This window comes from Sus scrofa, chromosome 4, assembly GCF_054392235.1.
Source record: "Sus scrofa isolate SSC_HxYL_T2T_F1_AM1 chromosome 4, Sscrofa_HxYL_maternal_Yorkshire_Landrace_v2.0, whole genome shotgun sequence".
In the NCBI taxonomy this organism is placed as follows: Eukaryota; Metazoa; Chordata; class Mammalia; order Artiodactyla; family Suidae; genus Sus; species Sus scrofa.
The window spans coordinates 63,131,435-63,143,483 of record NC_139386.1 but is presented as its reverse complement, the minus strand read 5'-3'; the positions used below and the strand labels follow the sequence as shown (position 1 = coordinate 63,143,483).

Below are 12,049 nucleotides of genomic sequence, written 5' to 3'. Positions count from 1 at the left end.
TATTTATTGTGTGAAGATCTCCCCCAGTGATGTTTGTGTTAAAACATTAAAAAAATCCTCTTTAGTGTTGAATGAAATACATTTGTGTATACATGTGACTAAAAATAGAATCTTCTTATGATAGAAACCAGAATTGCTGAAGAAATGCTCCGAAGGAAATAATATTTGTAAAATTTTACTTGAGATGGTTATTTCTTTTGAACAGTCAAATTTGAACAATTTTAGAAAACTGTTGAAACTTGGTGGATTGTTACATATCACATCAGGATTTCTCAATCTTGGCACTATTAATATTTCGGACTAGATTATTCTCTGTTGATGGTCAGAGGCAGAGACTGTACTGTCCAGTGCACTGTAGGATGGTCAGTGGCATTCCTGACCCTACCCAACAGATCCAGGAGCAACTAACCAAGTTGTGACAATCGAAAATGTCTCTAGGTATTGCCAATATTTCCTTCAAAGAACAGAGACACAAAATCAACCCTGGTTGAGAAGACAATACACAAAAACCCACTTGATTTCAATCTATACCCAGTGTCAATTGCTTAATTCAAATGGAAATGTCTATTTAAATAGTTTGATTCTGCCAGTTTTAGTCAACTCATCAAATTCAGTTCGTTGTTATTATTTAATTATTGTTATTGCTTTGGTTCTCCCATCAGCTATATGATTTGTGCATGGCTTCCACAGAGTTGTGAGCAGTTTTATTCCAGGCACTATCCTGGAACCAGCAGTTTTGCTTCTTCCTAATAATTTTGAAAGCAATTTCCCTTGAGTTACCAGATTTTGTCTTTTATTTATAATTCTCAAGTGAAAGAAATACAAGCAAAGGAACTGTGTTTCAGCATTCTTTGCATTTTCATAGAAATTTCAGAATTTTTTTTATATTTCTGTGAAAATTATTTTTTATTTTTTGGGAAAGTTTGCATTAGATTATAGATGATTTGGGGTAACATATTCATTTTAAAGAATACTAATTATCCCAATACATGAATGTGAAATATATTTCCATTTGTCTATTCTTCAATTTCTTTCATCAACATTTTATAGTTTTCAGTGTACAAATCTTCACCTCCTTGATTAATTTTATTCCTATTTTCCTGTCATTTATTCCATTTTGAATGATCATTTTATTGATTTATTCTCCAGATATTTTGTTTTTAGTACATAGAAACACAAGTGATTTCCGATGTTTATTTGGTATCATAATTTACTGAATTAACTGAGTAGTTCTAACACTTTTTGGTTGCAGTCTTTAGGGTTTCTATATGTAAGTTAATATTATCATCAAAGAAATATCATTTTACTTATTCCTTTCTGATTTGCATGATTTTTTTTTTTCTTGCATGATTGCTCTGACTAGGCCTTCAAATGCTATGTCAAATAGAGCTAGTGAGAGTAGGACCCTTATCTTGTTCCTAAATATAGAAAAGACTTTCAATTACACACTAATAGGTATGATGCTATATGTGGGCTGGCCACATATGGTCTTTATTACGTTAAGGTACATCCCTTCTTTAACCAAATGTTGATCATCTTTATTATGAAAGAATGCTATATTTAGTCAAAACCTTTTTCTGTATCTATTCATTTGTATATTTTATGCTATTAATATGGTATATTGCATTTATAGATTTACATGTTAGAACTACTTTTGCATCCCAGTGATAAATCTTATTTTATCATTGCATATGATCCTTTTAATGTATAATTGACTTTAGTTTGTTAATATTTTATTGATGGTTTTGGGTTTATGTTCATCATGGGTGTTAGTCTGTATTTTTCTTGTAATATCTCTGTCTGGCTCTGATATCAGGGTAATACTGGTATTATAAAACAAATTTAGGAGCATCCCCTCTTCTTTTATTTCTTGGAATCACTTTAGGGGGATTGCTATAAATTCTTCATTAAATATTTGGTATAATTCACCAGTGAAACCACCTGGTCCTGGACTTTTCTGCATGTGGCAGTTTTTGCTCATAGATTCAATGCCATTGAAAAGTATGAGTATATTCAAATTTTCTGTTTCTTCATGATATATTCTTCTTGGTAGCATATTCCTAGAAATGTATCCATTTCATCCATGTTTTCAATGTTTAATCATTTTCACAGTAGTCTTTTATGATTCTTTATATTATATGGTATCAATGTAGTGTCTTCGCTTTCACATCTGATTTTATTTATTAAAATACCTCTTGCAGAAGAACTCTTTAAATTAATTATGTTTGGTGGCCTGTGAGTCTCATTAACTTGAATATCTAAATCTCTCCTCAGATTTGGAAAGTTCTCAGTTATTATTTCTGTAAATAAGCTTTCTGTCACCTTTTTATTCTCTTTTAATTCTGGAACGCAAATCATTCATAAATTGGTTCTTTTGATGGTATACTAGAGATCATGTAGGATTACCTCACTCTTTTTTATTCTTTTTAATTTTTCATCTCTGATTGAATAATTTTAATTGATTTGTCTTTATATTTGTTTTTTTGCTTAGCCAATCTGCTGTTGAAACTTTCTATTGAATTCTTCAGTTTAGTTATTGTATTCTTCAATTCCAAAAACATTTTTTTCTCTCACTTTTTTGAACTAGTCATTTTCTTCTTCTACTTTTTTACTGGTTCATTAAGATGTCTAACTGTGTTCTCTTGTAGCTCTCTGAGCATCTTTAGAACAGTTATTTTAATTGCTGGCCTACACCTAAACCGCAGTAATGCCAGATCTGAGCCACATCTGCAACCTACACCATAGCGCATGGCAATGCTGGATCCTTAACCCACTGAGCAAGGCCATGGATCAAACATGCATCTTCATGAAGACTAGTCAGATTTGTTTCCTCTGAGCTGTGACGGGAACTTCTTAAATTTCTTTTTAAAAGTATAATAGATTTACAATATCCTGTTAGTTTCAGGTGTACATATTTTAAATTCTTCATTGAGAAACTCCTGGTTCTCTTTTTCTTAGGGGCCAGTAACTGAAGGTTTACTGTATTATTTTGGTGGAATTATGTTTCCTTGGTTCTCCATGACCCATATAGATTTGTGTAGATATTTGCACATTTAAAAGATACATGCACCACAATGTTCATTGAAGTTCTATTTACAATAGCCAGAATGTGGAAGCAACCTAAATGTATATCGATGGATGAATGGATAAAGAAGATGTGATATATATGCAATGAAATATTACTTAGCCATAAAAAAGAATGAAATAATCCCATTTGCAACAACGTGGATGGGTTTAGAGAGTTATCATACTGAGTAAATTAAATCAGACAAAGACAAATTTCATTAGATGTGAGTTATATGTGGAATCCAATAAAAATTACACAAAAGGATTACTTATAAAACTGAAACATACTCACAGCTTTCAAAACCAAACTTAGGGTTACTGTAGGTGAAACTGTTGGGAGGGGCCAATTAGGGGGATGGAAATAACACACACACTATTGTATAATATAGATGATTAATAAGAACCTACTGCACAGCACGGGAAAATCTACTCAATAGTTTGTAATAACTTACATTGGAATAAAAGAATGAATACAGTTATGTGTATAGCTGATTCACTTTTCTGTCCACCTGAAACTAATACAACTTTGTAAGTCAACTATATTCCAATAAAATTTTTTTACATAAAGAAGCAGGCACCTATTCCAACCTTTATGGAATGACTTCAGTAAGGAAAGACTCTCACACCTGGGTGGGCGCATGCTGCATGGAGCTGTAACCCTAGGTCTAGTGATGCAGAAGCCAAGGGCAGAGGTGTAATGGCAATATTGGCTCTTGGGGGTCATGTTGGCTTTTCAGCTCAGGCCACTGGAACTAAAGCACTGACCAGGTTGCAAACACACATGTAGTGGTGGAGGGCAGTGTGAGCAGCATTGGCTGTGGCCAACTGCAGGCATACAGGTAGTTGCAGGTGCCCTGGTTTTCAGCATGTACTACCCTTGCTGCTGGATTTGTCTATATAAGAGGTCACTGAATTGTGATTATTCCTGTTGCATGGTTGTTACTGGTAACCCTGATTTTCTTCCTTGTTCCTAGCTGTCTCTGTATGTTTCAGCTTTACTGGTCTGAGCAAAGCGAAAGTGAAGTGGAACCTCTGTGCAATGCCCCAAAAGGGTAGGGAAGCTGGTTGCTCACACCATTCTTCCTTTTCCAGTGAAGGTAACTCTTTCTAACCAGGGAATTCCTCCTTGGCACTGAGAAATGTTTGCTCAAGAGATGGGATAATGCAAACAAAATAAATCTTTCTTTATTTGTGTGCAGTTATTACCAGATTTTGTTGTTGTTGTTCTACTGTATTGCTGAGTTCCTTAAGTGGGCTCCAGAGCTCTTCCAGAGCTATTTCCCTGTATGAACAGCTGTCTAATTGTCTGTCATCTGGGGACAGAAGCTGGGGTCTCCTAAACCATTATCTTCTACAAAGGACTGTAATATTCTTTCAGTTAGAACTTAATGAGTGTGCCAGGTATAGTTAATGTTACAATCAAATAAAGAGCATTTGTATTACATCAGTTTAGTCAATAATGTTTCATCAACAGATTTGATGAGTCAGTCTTCCATACCAAGGTACAGACAAAGCATGCCAGTCCCCAAAATCTCTTTATACATTGACAATAATTCTAGTAACCCTATTCATTGTAGCTTAGTAGCTAAGAGCTAAGGGTTCAGAATGACTGTATTTGAACAAATGCTAGCTCTCTTGCTGGCAACAAGTTTTTAATCTTTGCTCAATTGTAAGATGAGGAGTAAAATTTGTTTCTACCTTGTAGAGTTGCGATGATAATTAAATGGCTTGATACATTGCAAAATACATAGAACTATGACTGAGACATGTTAAGTATATAATGAATAAAACTATAAATAGTACTATAGTTCCTCAAAGTTCGATAAATCTACCTATCTCCACATTCATATATCCAATTTATCATATTTTTTCTTAAATACGTCACAAAAGATAATTACTTCACAGAACACACAGTAAAATATGGAGTACTTGGCGTCAAAATCTAGCAATTTCAAGTTTTTGCTCTTATTCCTTCTGTTAATATATTTTAGAATATAGTGATTTGAAAGTCCTACATTTATGACAACATCAGACTATAGAAGATGAAATATTGTGCTTTCTGTCTCATCAGAATATTTGTACCCTGACAGCTTTAAGTGTCTTTAAATATTTTTATGTTATTACAAGACAAAATAATAGTAAAATATGTCTGATTTAATAATGCTCAATGTTTCAAGGATCTTTCCAACATGTAAATTGTTCCTACACCCATTTTATTATCTATTACATAATATTAGCATACATAACAGATGAGTCTCAGAAGAATATTATAATATTAATTTTGATTTGACTTTGATTAGATATATATTATCTCTTCCATTATGTATTAGCCATGCTAATACTGTAATAGGCTTTCGTGTATAATAATCAAAGATTTATTACCTTAGCAACTTTTAAAATATTAATGTTGTCATGTATTGAATTATGATCAAAAAGTATACTACTTTGGGTGGAGGAATTTTTTCAACTCTAAAAAAAAAAAGATATTTCTTATGAAAAGGAGCAGTGTTTTTAAAGTCTGTACCACTGTTTGAGATATATGAATATGTGTATTGTTCTTAAATAGCTGCAGATGGAAAGATAATACTGAAGACATTCCAATATTACTCTCATATATTTCCCATACAGTCAGCTTCAGAACAATCATGCATTTTCAATCATTCCTTATAAATTAAAGAGTAAATGCTTACTTAACATTTTTATGTCCATTTCCTTAATACTCCAGATTTTTAACTAGTAAAAATGTGCTAGGTCAGCATTTGCATGTATATATATTTTTAATTTGAATAGTTTGAGATAACATGGGATTTAGAACTTCTTTGCCTGTGTGTTTCTTTATGCCACAGGCAAGCTTAATTATGCAGAACCAGCTTAGCTTCCTTTCCCACACCCTAGCCACAAAGTGAGCAATGCTGCATTTTCTTTCTCTCAGATGGTTCTCCAGATGCCCAACGAAAAACAAGCTGAGTCCCTGTTTTCTTTCTCACTATTCAATTTTCCTTTTGGCCATCAAATTAAACATGTGGCAAATTTGCAATCCATCCTTCTGCAAATAGGGGCATGATGAAAGAAAATAATTTAAATTGCACAGTTTAACAACTTTCCTTTCAAATAAAGCCATCGGTATATAGAATTGCATGTTGATATGACATAAGTTTGCATCAAAATGACATTATTTCAGGAAAAAATTTAAATTATTTCTGTGGGTTTTTTTAATTATCACATGTATCTTTTGAGAAATACCAATCAAGTAGATAACACTCTGAATTAAACACTTTCATCCAACTAAGAACATTAAAGGCAGAAATGGAAAATATTTAGCATATGATTCCAAGCCTTTTTTTTTTTTTGGCTATGCCCATGGCATGTGAAAGTTGCTGGGCCAGGGATTGAACCTGAGACGCTGAAGCAACCTGAGCTGCTTCAGTGCCAATGCCAGATCTTAATCCTTTGAGCCACAAGGGGACTCCTCAAAGGCTTTTTGATGGTAAAATAAGATGGTCTCATTTTTGTGGTGTATAAATTCATTAGCCCTATAACTCATTTGCTCATAACATCCAAGGCAGAAACTTCCCCTTCACTCATTGACATATAGAAGTTTAAAGGGCACCATTCTATCTGCTCTGTGTATAAAAAAACAATGATCACACAGAGGGTTTTTGGTAATCCTTGGTTCCATCTTACAAATGGACTGAAAGGTATACAAATCTGTTTTTAAATCTTTTATTCTATGTTTTTCATCTTTAATCACGTAGCTTTTATACATCTTACATGTTTGATAAATATTTCTTTGACTAGAAATTAGAAGAGTTAGCCCCATTAAACCTTTTATCTTCTAAAGATGTTAGGAATATAATACAATGGTGGGTGTATCTTTAACACAACACAACCCTAAAAAAGAATCAGATAACAGAAATTATTTTTTAGGTGAAAAATCTCCAAAATTACCCCAAAAGAGAATACACTATAACTGTGCAAAGAGAAAATTAGGAATGAAATAAAAGCAAACAGCTTTTGTCATATCTTAAGCAAACAACAACACAACAAAGAGACTTAGTCTTTAATACTGTGACACGCCTGAAAATCATTATCAGTCATCAGTGAGGACTTGGAGCTACTGAACAAGAAGCAAAATCTGATAGACCAAGCAATTTTTATAAAGGATCCATAGTAAAGTCTCAATATTTATCAAGGTAGAGAATAAAATTCTACTGTAAGCAAGTGAAGCAGCATCAAAATTGGACAGGGTAGGCGATGACACATACACACAATTATAAAACATAGGAAATGCACAGCATATAAAGCTAAACATAACAAGTATCCATTCCACTTTTATGAAAAAAAAAAAAAAACCTGACTTGAATTAAAACAACCTCTGGAGGTAGACTAATGTATATAATAGAAAACGAGTAAGTATAAGGCGTGGGAAAAGTTCAGACATTCCTTTCGCATATTGAATCAATTAATAGCATGTACAAGGAAACCCTGATTATTTGAAGGAGTAGAGAAAAATGACTTGATACTTTACAAGTAGTACAGACTATTATTAGTATTCCAGATAGACTGTGTTGTAGAGAGTCCATCATATGCTTTGATCTGTCTGCATCCACAGCTGGAAACTGTGCGCCCGGCCCTGGAAGCAGCACGATCTGACAGTCGCCTCCATCAGGAAAGTGAGTTAATGGTTGCAAATGTTAATCAGTGGATCAAAGCACAGAAGTGAGTGAAATTGGGTCCTTTAAAAAAAAAAATCTGATTTCATTCCCTATGGACTAAAGCAATTAAAACATTCATAATTCACTTCCTAACGTACCCAGTGGTTCTTACCTGTAACACTCAAACGCTCTGATCTGCCCTTTCTCTTTGCTTTTCTTTAATCCTTCCTTTCTACCTTTTTTTCTTTCTTCCCTTCCTTCCTACCTTCCTTCCTTCTTTCTTTTTCTTCCTTCCTTCCTTCTTCCCTCCCTCCCTTCTTTCTTTCATTCTTTCTCATTCTCTTTCTCCCTCTTCCTTTCAGTCCTCTCATTATCTCTTTCTCACTTCCTTTTTTCTTTCCGATAATTGGTAGTTTTTACCTTAGAGAATCTTCAGTGTTTCAAATGATCAGGGTAAAAAGCTACTTAAAACACACCCATAATGTAATTTTAATATTCACACCATGCATATACATGAGCAGGTGTGCACACATGCACATCCATTTATGATGCTGTTAGAAATTTTTTTTGTATGTGTGTGTGTCTTTTAGTCTTTTTAGAGCTGCAACCACAGTACATTGAGGTTCTCAGACTAGGGATCAAACTGGAGCTCTAGCTGCCTGCCTACACCACAGCCACAGCAACACCAGATTGGCGCCACCTCTGCGACCTCTACCACAGCTCACGGCATCGTGGATCCTTGACCCGCTGAGTAAGGCCAAGGATTGAAACTGCAACCTCATGGTTCCTAGTCAGATTCATTTCCGCTGCGCCATGATGGGTACTCCCAGAAATTCTTTTTAAAAAAGAAACTTTAGGTATACAGCTGAATTACAGATATCATACTGTTTTGGGTTATCCTACACCTAACAATAATATCAAGGAAAACAAACCAAAATAAGCAAACTCACATCGTTGTCTTAATTTTTATATGCCTGGATATTCTCGAACTTTCAGAACTGTCTTGCTGACAGTTTCTAAAATGTGCTCTAATACTACAGTTTTGAAAATCAAAGCTTCCACACAAGTCTTCCTATTTTTTAAATAGTCAAAAAGCTGGTCTTTGAAATAACAATTTTCAGGAAAAATGAAAAGAAATGCTCTAAAAGAAATAAAGATAATTTCATGGAAGTAAGAGAATCTATGCTTGACAATTTGACTAAAGAATAAAAATATTTCTCTAAAATTCCCTCAGAGCAGGAAAACTCCTGCCTTTGCATGCAACACCTAACTGCATAATTCATGATGCTAATCAAGTTTCAATGACCACATTTCAAGAAGAATATGTTTAACTTCTTAGCATTTAAAATTTCTTCATGAAAAATTAAGGAGACATTAATGAAATTAACTAGTGTGCCAAATTCACAAAGGATGTATAAGAAATTACCCCTTGCAAATATTACTCCTTCTCCTCCTACTATAATTCCCACCCAGCCCCCTCCTCAATCCCATCCTCCACCGGAAACTTCCCCTCTAATTGTCTTCACTTATGTGACACTTTGTATTCCTCTGGTTTTTCATGCATTTTATTTCGAATGTTTTGGTAAATACTTCATTTCTCGGCGTATCAGCCCTGCCTACACTGGAAATATTGATACCCTTAACCTATAGGCTTTGAAACTTGTCGTGTTTGTCATAATTGCTTACTAAGTACATAAAAAGCAAATACTGTTCTCCAGCTGTGGTATGTTATAGCACTTTATGTAATGGAAACTGTATTTACAATTACCCTCCAGTGCTAATTTTAATGTTAGCATCAATGTTATTTAAACATTTTAAAAGTTAAAATTTAGAAGTGTATATATGCGTTACTGAAAAAATATGTTTTAATGTTACTTTCATCATTCCTAATTTTAAAGTATTGAAGGTAGAGCATGTAACTATGTGTTGTCTCTCTGAATCTGAGCACCGTGATCTATTAGCTAATATTTAACCAAACTATCCTAGCATTCCAAGACACAACTCCAACTCTTTAGAAGCCTTCATGACTAAATTCTCTGAAAAGTATTTTGCTTCAAGATATTACGTGCTCTCATAGTACCTCATAGTTTCCTACGTATAACTTAGTATCATTGTAGATATATTTTACCACATTCAGGGAATGTATTTTATTGTGACTATTTTGTTACATTAACTTTTTAATATTATTAATAAAACCCCAACAACTTGAAGATAGTTTAAATATTTACCAAAGGCAAGGTTAATTAATGCTATGGTTGCTCCTGAAAATATGATGACTAATTTTAATTTTTACTCCAATAATCAAACTCTTTTCAGTTCTTTGAATTTCCTCTGAAATTTGATTTTTTTTATGTTTTTGACCATTTTGTGTTATCGCTATTATTTTTTTTCTTAGATGTAATTGTGCCAGCTTTTAGTTATCAAGCTTCCTTCTCAATTTTCTTCTACTTTTTGAGTCATCTTATTTTTGCAATTTTTTGATTCTTCTAACTTACATAACTTTGATGAAGGATAGATTTTTATTGCATTTTTGTAAGAATTATTTGCCTTAGCAGTGCTTCATGAGGATTCTTTTCAGAAGACTTAGAGTAGCTCAAAAGCATTTTAAGCAACAGATTTTCATTTGCTTTTAATTTTATCAACACAATGTACTTGAAAGAAGTACTATTTTGTATCACTTTGTAAAGATGCTTTGCAAGATCTCAATTATTAAATATTGAAGTTGGAAATATATTTCTGTCAGTTAACCTTTGCTATGTAACATGTCATTCCTAAATGTAGTAACTTTAAACAGCAATCATCTAACCTGTGATTCTGTTGGTCTGTTAGGTGTTTGTTCCTTTGCAGGTAATTTGATTCATACTGGCTTCGTTGGCTCTTGTGTGTGGAATAAGATGAAAGTAAATGGAAAACTGACTAGCAGTTGGATAATCTAGAAGATGCTCACTCACATGACAAGTGTTTGCCTGGCCAGGAAGATAAGGACAACTGGGGTGCATGTCTATTACCTTCAGGCAAGTCATCTCAGGCTTCTTGGAGTTCCAAGAGCAATAAGAGAACAAGCCCCAACGGAGCACATTCCAAGCATCTGCTTGCATCCTATTTGCTAATATAACACTGGCCAAAGAAACACAGAAGTCACGCAGAAATACAAAGGATGAAGAAATAGGCCTCTTGAAGGGAGAGAAAGAATGCATGGACATTTTTATAAATTATTCCACATTGAATTAGAGTTTAGAGTTCCAATCCTGGCTCTATTCTGTGACCTTAAGAAATTCATGTGGCTGCTCTGCTTTTCTCCTTCACTGTGTAATGAGATGGTGGATCAGATGAAGTACAAAGCTTTCAATTTCTTTTGTTTATGAAAAATCAAAAAAACATTGAAAACCAATATTTACCAAAGCATTTATTTTCCATTATAGCTGAAAAAAAGATTTTTTTAAATGCAAAATGTTGCAGTAAACTAATAAACTCACTTTTTAGACAATTCAAATTTAGTTTTAGAAAGTGTAAATTTAAAAATATACAAATTAGAAAATTTTCTCACTTTTATTTGGTTTAGAAATAATTGAAAGAATTTTAATTGAAGAATGGTGTAATACTTTATAATAACTAAGAAATAATAAGCAATTAGAATTTTAGCTTCCAGCACTAATTCATATTCAAATGGTTGGCCATCAGAGCAGATAATACTCTTTCAATGTATTATAATATGTAGATTTAAAAATTACTATAACTATATACACACATATATACATATATATACAATTTAACTCAGGACAAGATGTTGACATTTCTGAATTAGCAAGTTTAATTCATTATTTCTGCCATTAGAAAATAGATTTCCATCACTTTTGAGGAGCCTGGGATATGACATTCTGCTGTGTTTCTAATGTATAAAGAATGGGAGGAAAAAAGATTGCTTTTGCTGCCATTACTACTGATTTCAAAATTCAAGAAAGTCAAATTTTAGACAAACTGCCAAGGCAACTTGCTGTATCTTCCAGATTTCCAGTCTCTTTAACCCTTTCCTCACTGAGTTCTTTATTCAAAATTGGTCCTGCACATTCTCTCACCACCTCTATCAGTATTTCACTATGAGTAACTTATTATCTTGATTAATTTGGAACTAACTAGATCTCTTTATTCTCACATGCAGGCTCATTCATTTGGTAAAATTCGAGTGAATGAACACGCAGTTTGGGAATCACCAAGTTCTTGGTTTGGGGGTTGGATCTGCCGCTTATGTATGTAATTAAGCAATCTAGTCAAAGTCTCTAAAGTTCAGTTTTTCTACTACTACAATAGAATTGATAGTACCTTTTTTA

General features: G+C 33.4%; 1 protein-coding gene across 1 annotated transcript in view; it reads left to right on the top strand.

Moving 5' to 3' along the window:
- Window positions 1-11,112, top strand: part of LOC106510043 (uncharacterized) — a 92,565-nt gene extending 81,453 nt beyond the window's left edge. Inside the window, exons 8-9 of the transcript XR_014843083.1 lie at window positions 7,679-7,785; window positions 10,551-11,112. The gene's annotated coding sequence lies outside the window, so the exon portion shown is untranslated. The remainder of the gene's footprint in view (window positions 1-7,678; window positions 7,786-10,550) is intronic.
- Window positions 11,113-12,049: the final 937 nt, after the last annotated feature.